This window comes from Amblyomma maculatum, chromosome 1, assembly GCF_055883805.1.
Source record: "Amblyomma maculatum isolate TAMU_Amacu chromosome 1, ASM5588380v1, whole genome shotgun sequence".
In the NCBI taxonomy this organism is placed as follows: Eukaryota; Metazoa; Arthropoda; class Arachnida; order Ixodida; family Ixodidae; genus Amblyomma; species Amblyomma maculatum.
This window is the reverse complement of record NC_139344.1, coordinates 144,958,133-144,969,055: the sequence shown is the minus strand read 5'-3', so window position 1 is coordinate 144,969,055 and position 10,923 is coordinate 144,958,133.

The window sequence follows — 10,923 nt, the reverse complement described above, 5'->3', positions numbered from 1 at the left end:
TGATGATGATTCTAAAGTGATCCTGTTTGATTCATGAGGCAAGAGGACAGGCTACTTTGGTGGTCCACATCTGTAAACGGCACATGATTTCGCTATTTCTTGAAAAACAAATGGGAACGAACATTCTGTATTGTTTTGCTAGCTAATTCATTTGTCTTTGTGACAAATGAACAAAGAGACAAAGGTGTAACAAACAGACAAAGGTGTAAAGATGGACAGCATCTGCAGGCAATGCATTTTGAGAAGGAAATATGTAATGGCTAATAAAAGAAACTAGCATGTTAGTCTTCTCAGAATTTATATTTTGCGCGTCAATGCTGCCAGATCAACATATTGGGTGTTTCAAATTATTCTGTCTTTTCAAAATCACGCAGGATACTTCACCACAGTCTGTGCAGGTCGATTGTATGGTAAGGCGGATATTTTTTTTTTGCCTGACGCAGTGGAACAAAAAGACGAATACATAAACAAGCATTATCTAATCAACTTTCTAATCTCTGGCGTTAGGGAACATGAATAAATTGCGAAATTAAAGCCTGTCAAAGTCAAAGATTAGCTCGGTTAATAAAATTTCAGAATCGACATCGTGATTCGCGTAATCAAACATTAAAAAATATGTTTGAAAGCTCTTGAAGTTGGCTTCCTCACGCTACAAACAAACAAACAAACAAACAAACAAACAAACAAACAAACAAACAAACAAACAAACAAACAAACAAACAAACAAACAAACAAACAAACAAACAAACATTGAGCAAGTTATCGCCCCGTCTTGATCCTGACGGTTTTTTTTAAATGTTTTTGATTCATAATTGTGCCGGACTAGTATTTGTAGCGTATTTATTACACAATCAACACAAAAAGCTAATATATTTAAATGTTGTGAAGGGGCCACTTTGAGCCATGGGATGTGATTCTACTAATCTTCAAACACTGATATTTGTTAAATGTAGCCCTAGGTGCACGCACGCACGCACGCACCCACCCATTCACCCACCCACCCACCCACCCACCCACCCACCCACCCACCCACCCACCCACCCACTCACCCACCCCCACCCACCCACCCAGAACTCAAAACAACCACTATTGCAAGCAGATAGCGATTGCATTGACAAGATTTTCAATATAAAAAAAGGTGATACCAGATGCCTTTTCCGTCCAGAAGCTTTCTTTTTTTGTTTGTTCAGAGCCGACTTGAAGAAGCCAGAAGTCCTTATCTCGGTCACTAGGTGAGTGGGGTTAATGCCCTCAAGTATCCCCTCAGCTCTCCAAGGGAGCCAGCTTTACTTCCTCCTTGAAACCTGCTACAAGGGGAAGTGTTTGCTCTAAGGCTATGCTTGTTTGACTGGGGAAGAAAGCCTTGAAGGGATGCTAACACGCGTCTAGGTTTAAACTTTGTACCCCTGTGTTATGTACTTGCAATAAAGAAGGCTTCCTCTCTTTGTTTCTAGAATGAGGAGGAAGGGAAACAAATTGTATTTGTTCAGGGTATTTTGTAGAGTTAGCTCGGAAGAGATATAAGGCATTTTTGGCAAGGGCAGGCAGAGCGAAGAGATCAACAGGGAAGACAGACAGGAACGGCGCTGAAACTACCAACAGTTTAATGAAAGCAAAGCACTTACATGCGAGCCATCGCCCACGTGACCGTGAGCGAAAAAGAGGAAGCAGTAAGGAGAAATTGAGACAAAAATAATGGTTCAAAGAAGACGCCATCTTTCGTGTAAACCAAAAAAGCAATTTCAAGCACTCGTACACTAAGAAATCGAAACAGCGCAGCCAAGAGAAACCAGAGCCAATTATCAGATAACGAGAAAACAGTGGACGATGAGCAACGCTAATAGGGGAAGCAAGAGCGATGTCGGTATATCAAGGCCAAAGAAAATTAAAACAGGGCCAATTAAGACCTGTTATTCTTCGCTGAAAATAATTTTATTTTAATGCAGAAACATTACTAGCCGCATTCTTGAATTGCGCCGATGTGGCTGTGAAGCTTCCTTCGAGAACACTCGAAAAAAGCTATCCTCTAGTGAATTTCGAACCGAGACCGCGGAAAAGAGAATAAAGTTAGACTGCCACGCCATCTCGGTTATTTTTCTCTGCTGCAATCACATTATGCAATATTTGCACAATAACAATCAGCCGCATTTGAATGCCGTAAAATGACTGAAATTATTTTTTTTTTGTTGTTGTTGAGGATTTAATTTAAATGACTGAACTTACGTACCCGGCACCTTATTGGCTTCCAAGAACTGCGCCTTCTCCGTAGCCGGTTTCTTCACGTGCTAAGCTGTGCAGTCTTGCACGCTACGCTTTGGATGTCATCGTCTTGATTTCATCTGATAACGTTACACAATGAACCTTAATTAAGCCGCCTTCACGCTAATAAAAGCCTAAAACACCCATAAGGTACTTAGCTAAACATGACACGGCAAAGAAAAACTAAATGAAGCAAATCTTAGCTAAAAGAGCGCAAAATATTGCGTATGCCCGTGCGGGATGATTTTTTTAATCGTTTAAGGATGAGAACTATGAGATAAACATGGATGCGGTCTGAGCCATTGGGTTTCACAACAAGGCAGACTTTAAGTGCGTTAGAAAGCCTAATGGTTAGATGACTGATTACGCATTTAATGTTTTTATTTTTTAAGGTGAAATATTACAAAACCGAAGGTCGCCAAGATCAAAGGTGAGCTCCCTTTTTTAAATTTTTTCGATCGGCAATGCGGTTCAAAATACCGAACTCCCTAAATACGCACCTGAAAGCTTGCTGAGTTCGTTTGCACGCATTGCGCATTTATGAATGAAGACCGAACGAAATCCGATAATCGGGGAAGGCGGCGCTTCACATATTTGGCGCATTGTGATGTTTTCTAGTATAACCGTCACTGAAACGCAGCTTTCAGATAAGCGCTATGAGAGTGATTATGTTACTTGCGGGTTTTTAGATGCCTCCTAAAACATCTTCGCCAAATTATGGATCAGAATTTTACCGAGGCGATGCCCTTTAATTATAGTGTTTAATAATAAGACAACTGCCTCACCAGGCTTTCGCTCCTGCCATATTTTGTGGGTTGCCTAAAAATTCATCGAAGGGATTTGAAAGTGAAGTTGATGAATCATGTCATTTGCGTACAGCGCTCTTGTAGCAAATGTCTGTTTCCCATCCGATGAAAATTAAAAAAAGGAAACATTTGAGGAATCTAAATGGGAAAAGCGCTCTAACTACGTGTCTCAGGGAAAGGCGGTGTGCGGCTGCCTGCACGCGTGAATTGGCGCAATAATTTTGCGGCATTCATTTAGAATCTGCGTCTTCGTAACGACGTGACGTGGTTCCATCCAGATTTTGTAGAACGCGTCGACTCTTCAATGGTGGGATCCATGCCCGGAGAATCAGCCACCTTGACTGCTTGCTACGTTACGTCATCGTGCACTGCTGTCCGTAACAAAAGGCGAACTACGCCGATAGGTCGCCAGCTTTATAAATTTCAGTTGTTCTAGCAACTGACGCACCGCTGGAGTTTTCTGCACAGAAACAACGTGATGATATAATTGCGCGAACAGTTGTTTGAGTGAGCCGTGAGGGACTCTTTGTGATCAAATGCTCGCGAAGCCACAAGCTACGGGTCTTCTCGCTGTTTGCAGGAGGTAAATTCGCAATGCGCGTTTGGGTGAACGTTCATGTTTTTCTCTTGGAGATTATGCAATACTAATTTATTTTTAAAAGTAACGCCGAGTCTAAGAGGTTTTCTTGCATTTAAAATAAGCAATGGTCAAGTATCTTCTAGGCTAACAATTATTTTTCCTCTCGTCAAAACAGTATAAAGAAATGTAGTTTTCAAACTTTTCACTCCGGTATTTTTTTTCCTTTAATGCGCGTCGTATTCAGAACGCTGAAAAAAAAAAAAAAGAAAATAAGAACAAAGCGGCCCGCTCTTTGAAAATTTGAAATTCAACACGCCAATTAACTCATAAAAGGAAATTACTTGTCTTCGAAAAAGAAGTTTTCTCATAGCAGTTGATTATACGATAACCAGCTTGAAGCGGCCGCACGTAGCTTCGTAATCACCAGATTGCAGACCCCAAATGGGTGTTTTAATGTTGGCAGTCAGGGTGGGGTGTTGGAGTATGGTCTAGGGAAAGCTGCCAAATGAATGAGACAAAATTCTTCAGACTGTTTGGCATAACTAAACGAGAGAGAAAATCTGAATGACATACTTCAGCGCTGTTGTCACTTTCATTGATAAATGCGCGAGTAACCCCGTTCATTTTCCTTTTATATGTGTGCCTCGCGAAGTCTCTCTCTGAACCTCCATGGACAGCCACGTCTTCTTTACTACTACATCTAATACCGTAAGGAGCAACATTTCTTTTTGTTTTTGCTGTACGTGCTAGCTGATTCGGACTACATGATTTCGAGACGAGAGACAACAAAAAAATTCGAGACTCACTCAAGCTCCACCTTAAGAGTATAATACGACTGCGTTAATGGCCCTCCAGCTGTCTGTGATATTTCTTGTATGTAACTCTGCAGGGATGGACACCGTTTCTTAATTTAAAAAATTAACTCAAAATGAACAAAGCTTAGCTCTCTTTAACGAGTCAGACAAACGAGCCTCGATGGCCCAAATGTGGCATGTCTAACTCGCCACACAAGGGTCGCAGGTTCGATTTAAATTTAATTACCCCAACTTTGTTTTCATTTCGATTAAATTACTTGGCATTATTCATGTCACAACGACCCTTCAGTCATGTTGCGACGATTTAATCACAATTTATCTGATGTTTTACCCACTTTAAATTCCGTGTGAAGTCATGAACTCTCAACCAATCACACAAAAGAGTTGGTCGAGCCATGCCAACTGCACGATGTTCAATTTTGAGCGGGGCCCTCAGCGCTGTCACGTTGATTTCTTGCCGAAACAACTCGGGTTTCATGCCATTGAAGACATTGTCTCCTATGGCTCCTGTAAAGCGTGCATACCTGCATATAGACTTATACTGCGGAAAAGCTATTACAATGTTGCGTAACAGCCTGTACACCTCGTCAGACAAATTTTGACCATGTATGTAAACAACAATTTTACTTTAGCACTTCCTTATTATTTATAATGCTTTCTTTTTTTTTTGTTTCACGCGATGCGCACTGTTAAATGCAGCACTAAGAATAAAAAGATGCGCTCGCGAACTGCGTGAAAATTCTTAAATCAAAATGGGTGTCGAATCAGAGCCTAAAACAGGTCTAAAAAAGATTTTACATCGAACTAGAATTGTGCCAATAGACTTTTAAAAAGTGTGTCTGTTAGCTGGAACATTTTTTTGTTACGGAGCGTGAAATTAACGTAACGCGAGCGGAGGCTATACATGTCAATGAGAATTTACCAACCATTTGTTTAAGCAGAGCTTCTGCGGTAAAAGTCAAAGAAAAAGGGCCATCCATCGTAAAGTTGTGAGACTTCATGGGCGTTATTAGCATGTTCTGAGCGATGGCCGCCCCACAGGCAGCAGCCCTAAAAAAAAAAAAAGGGGGGGGGGGGGGGGTCGGACCCGCCTTATGTCAGCCCATTTGATTCATTTAAAGTCGAAATTGGACGTTCTGCCATCGTGACTGCTTGCTACTTTACCTATCGTCACATAAGAGGTAGAACCTCGCTTCTGGAAAGCTCTATACTTTTCTCGTTTGCGTTTGAAGAACTCCAAGAGTAATTAAGTCTTCAAGGAAACGAAGAAAGCGGTGATTTCACGAAAGGTGCGCATGTAGCTTTTCTCATCCTTTCTTTTTTTAAGGATACCATCACATAGCTTATTCCCGATTAATCAATACTTAGGAAGTCTAGGGCGACTCAATGCGGCTGTACGTACAGCGGTGGGGTTGCACCTTTCCCTCCATTGGTATTACTTATCACTACATAAGTGTAAAGCATAAGCAATGAACGTTTCCGCAATGTGCGGATGCAATGTTGTGCATAAACTATTGTAATCTTGTTTGGGAAACTACATCTCGAGATGATATTTAGAAGTTATTTTTAATACATAAAAAAAGCTGCCTGCCAAATTGCAGATGTTCCAAGGGAACTTAAAAATAATATGATTGGATAAATTTAAATCCAGTTGAGACAAGAAAATTTTTGCTGATATGTAACCTCTAAATAAAAGTGTCGCACAGCTTGAGGGATGAAAGATATGGATGCCCATGGGTTGAACAGGTTGCAGTGCGTGAACCAAAGGCAGTAAATAGCCTTGAAAGTCAAATTTTATACATGTATTTAAAAGCTATGTCCCGGAGGACATCGGAAACATCCCTAAAAATAATTGGCTTAAAAATATACAGGCTATAATCATCTGCTAAAATTATTTACTGTTGAAGCACAACATTTTTGTCCTTGTTTATGAGAATCTTAGACTACTGCATGTACGACCATGCGTTCCGCCGAAACAATCTGACGGAGACATATTTTCGTTATGCTGTAATTTATTAATCTAGTTTTTGAATTTCCGCACTGCCATCATATGAGTGCTATTTACATTATCTACTCTAAATAAACCCTCCCCCCCCCCCCCTCCTGAAGGAAAAGGGGAGGGGAAGGCAGTATTCTTGCCGGATTTTTTTTTTTTCTTTATCTCTTCTGCGTAAGAGCTAATGTTGAGCGAAGGATGATCGATTTACTAATAATACGTCTTGGGCACTTCAGTGAAGCTAATGCTGGGGGCGGACCTTGCAGTGCGTGAAGAACAAGCGCAAGGGAGGAGAGATATGGAATTCCAACACTGACAGAATAAAAATACATCAATGGTTATGAGCACGCAATGGATTACGATCCCCGGCTATAATTTCTAGTCATTTTGTGCTTAGTTCTGCTTTAATTTGAAGAAGAAGCTATAATTTCGTCAACCAATATGTCTTTGTCTGTGCCCTTCAAGAACCCTGAACTGAATCAAAAGAATGTTTTGCGCCATATTTGACACAAGTGTATCAGCGTCGTACGACAGGCAATTGGTTTTGCAGCTGATGAGGTTTATATAACACTCGCTTCTCGGGACCTTCTCGTAGATTCATTGCACTTAAGGGAGACAGGTTTCTTAATGCAACATACAGACCATCTTCCGTGCTCAGAAATATTACACAAAAGCGTTCTTAACGACCAACGCTCTCTTCGGCAAAAAATGATGTACCTGCCACTCGGCTGTTCTTCGCCGTGTTTTGTACGTATTTTACAGTGGTTTGTTCAACGACAATTGATGTATAGTACGCTCCTCGCGTGTTTTATTGCTAGTCGATATTTTGTATTTTTTACAAATTCCGGATTTATATATATATATATATATATATATATATATATATATATATATATATATATATATATATATATATATATATATATATATATATATATATATATATATATATTACAGTCTTTTTGCACATGTTGCGATGCTAACAGTGATTGTGCCGTTCTCGGCATAACGTACACACAAAAATGTAATCACATTAGACGCAAGCATATAGTTCCTTTGTTGCGTCGTTTCATTTTTTTTTTTTTTTTTTTCAAAGCGAGTTCAGTTTCGTCATCATGGTAGCATCGCGCCCGGGGGCATTCAGCCGTCGGAGGTAGCAGCACAGCAATGCAATCTCCTAATGCCTTACTCCTTGGGTCGCGTCCCGAATTGTCGCACCACTGAACGATGTAATCTAGGGGCACATCTATTTGAGCGGTGCTGCGCGACATATCCTCATACGGCATTCGTGTGGTGTCTCATTCTTGCCCTTCGGTCAAGCCCGGCTGCAGAAAGAGCCCGTCCGCGAGGTGTACGTTCACCGCGTCCGCGTAGCGAGCTGCTCATGAGAGCACTTTTCTTTTTATGTTAGAGGGAGTGCATCTGCATTTAGGTGAGCTACGCGAAGTGGGTGAGCGCGTAAGAATAAAAAAAAAGAAAAGGAAAACGGTGAGAACCGACGCGAACTTGTGGAAACAGTGTGCGACAGCGAGCTCCGTGGCTACAAAGGCTGTCCACTGCATTCCCAGACAAACGTGTCCTCCCGAATGGAAGAAACCAAAGGCGACGACAGTGCTGCGTTTGGCACGGCTGAGTATCAAGCGTGGTACCTTATTCGTAACCTTACTATAACGTCATATAATACACCTGGGATCTGCTTGGCCTATTACAAATGATGAGTTTTGTGAAGGATCCAGGGTAGAATGGGAGCAAGAAGGTATATACGAAGTGCACTTGTCGAAACGTAGGCTTGGCTTGCTAACTGAGGTTCCCTCTCTACCCTTGTTCGGTGCTCTTCCAGACTTTTGTGAAGGGAACACATAAGAAGCAAAGCGGCAATTGAGGCCAGTTGGTTATGCACCCGCCGCCAAGAGTTTGTGGGTCACGCGAGTGGCGAAAAAGGTGAATTTTGTACCAGAATGCACGTAAACTGAAACCAAAGCGCCCGGTCAATGCTTAAGAGCGAAGAAACGACAGTTTTCTTGTCATTTTCTGCCTGTGTGTCAAGGCTACGAAGATACAGCTTTTTTTCTTTTTTTTTTTTTTTTTTTTTTTTTTTTTTTCAGCGACGCCGGGTGTACTTACATATACTGAAGGATGTATAAGCGTGAGGAGACTCTTCTTCATTTTGCTTTCTCAAGTGGTAGCGCGTTAAGTCCTTCCATAGGCAGCAGACGCAGATGCGCGTTAACATTTCAATACTCGATAACCCGAATCTATCTCCTTTAGATGGATGCACAAGACAGCTTTTTTCTGTACCATCCCGTGGGCTACTCTTGTTTCTGCTATACGCACAGAACTGTGACTCTCTAATGAGTTTCATTCTGACGCTTCTGAAAATGATACTTATGACAACGATGAATCGGTGAATAGATGAGAGGACCCACACAGTTTGTTAAAACAGAAAAATAGATTGATACGTAAGGCAATCCATATCTTATATGCCCCGTCAGCAAGCACGAGGAGGCGCGATGACTGAAATAATTAAGTTGGCAGGTGGTCCAAAGTTTAGGGAAACTTTCCGAGGCGAAGCAGATTTGTAATAACGAAGTAATTACTCATTAGGATGCTCCCATTGAAGCCCAATGGCTACTCTTGGTGGATATTAATGAGTAATTACTCTCTTATTTAGTTGGGAGTGCACAGAAATTGTAGGTCCCCATGCTTGAGGAGATGATAGGGCACCGACAGAAGGCTCGTAGATTTTTTCGACGTCCTTTATCGTAAACGATTCCAGCCATCTTCCTCATCTTTCTCTTATTCTCTCGAGCCGGCCCCTTCTAAATTACACATCAACGTACAAAGAAGCCCTGAAACTGTAATGCGAAATTCTGAAGGCCTCTCTGATCTTCAGTAAATAGCCCCCTGTCAGTATCCCTATCTGACATTCAGGCTCGAGCTGTGAGCACTGGAGGCGAAAAAAAAAAAATAAGAGATCACAGGTTCTTTATTTTCCCCAAATTAAGAAAACCTCGCACAACTTGCACGCAAAGTTCAACTTGCCGTCTTTGTGTAGCGTCTTTTTTTTTTTTTTGTTACGTCATCGGAAAGTTGTTCTGAACGGTCAGCGCTTGCTTCCAATAGTACACTTGTCAGCCGGATCGGGCGAAATTTGTGCGCCGCGACATAATTCACCGGCCTCTGTGGCGGACAGCGGCGATTATCGTTTGTCGTCACATTCCTTGGCTGGCAGCAAGTAGAGGGGAGGAGGAAAAGCGGACACGACGACTTGCCGGATGGTGTTCCCTGATGGCAACATGCTTTGTTGTTTCGAAAAACACACTGGTAGTTCGGCCTCATTGTTTAGAACGGCTCAAACAGACTTTTATTTTGTTGCGAGGAAGTGTCAATATAGGAGCTCTGTTGTCCGTGTCGGGATCGCTACGACGCTAAAAAAGAAAGGAGAATAAGTATCACCTACGCGAAATGAAATGGATGTTTTTGGTATTATTGAAGGAAGCTGGCTTCTAACACGCTGGGGGTCTGTGATGAGAAAAAAAAAAAACGCACCTTCAGCATGTAGCCGCGAGAGATGGAAGTTTAATATATAACAAGAAAATTGAGCGAGGCCGAAATGAAACTACAGCGCCGACGCTTCCACAATAACGTCCTTTTGTTGGATGCCAAACAGAGAAGCAGTGTGTAACTTGGTGTGTGCGCCTGAGAAGCGGTGTTTTGTTTACCGTCCTTTCTATTCGGCCTCGCCCTGTTGATTAGAATGCGTAGAAATGAAACGCGGGCCCTGAAAAATGTTTTTCCATTCAGTGCGCGTTTTCCGGCTTGAGAACGGGAAACATTATTTAAAAACACACACACACACACACACACACACACACACACACACACACACACACACACACACACACACACACACACACACACACACACACACACACACACACACACACACACACACACACACACACACACACACACACACACACACACACACACACACACACACACACACACACACACACACACACACACACACACACACACACACACACACACACACACACACACACACACACACACACACACACACACACACACACACACACACACACACACACACACACACACACACACACACACACACACACACACACACACACACACACACACACACACACACACACACACACACACACACACACACACACACACACACACACACACACACACACACACACACACACACACACACACACACACACACACACACACAGAGATCCAACGCATGATGTGAATTGGAACTCTCGCAACATTGCTTCGTGGTGAGACAAGAAATAAAAGTGCAGTCTACTAAGTGTTGAGCTGGCACAAGCGATGCTATTTCAAAAACAACTTTAATACACGAAATCGTTTATATTACCACATAATTTACTTCCTGTTGACAGCGAGCGAGCGAGCTGTTGATATATT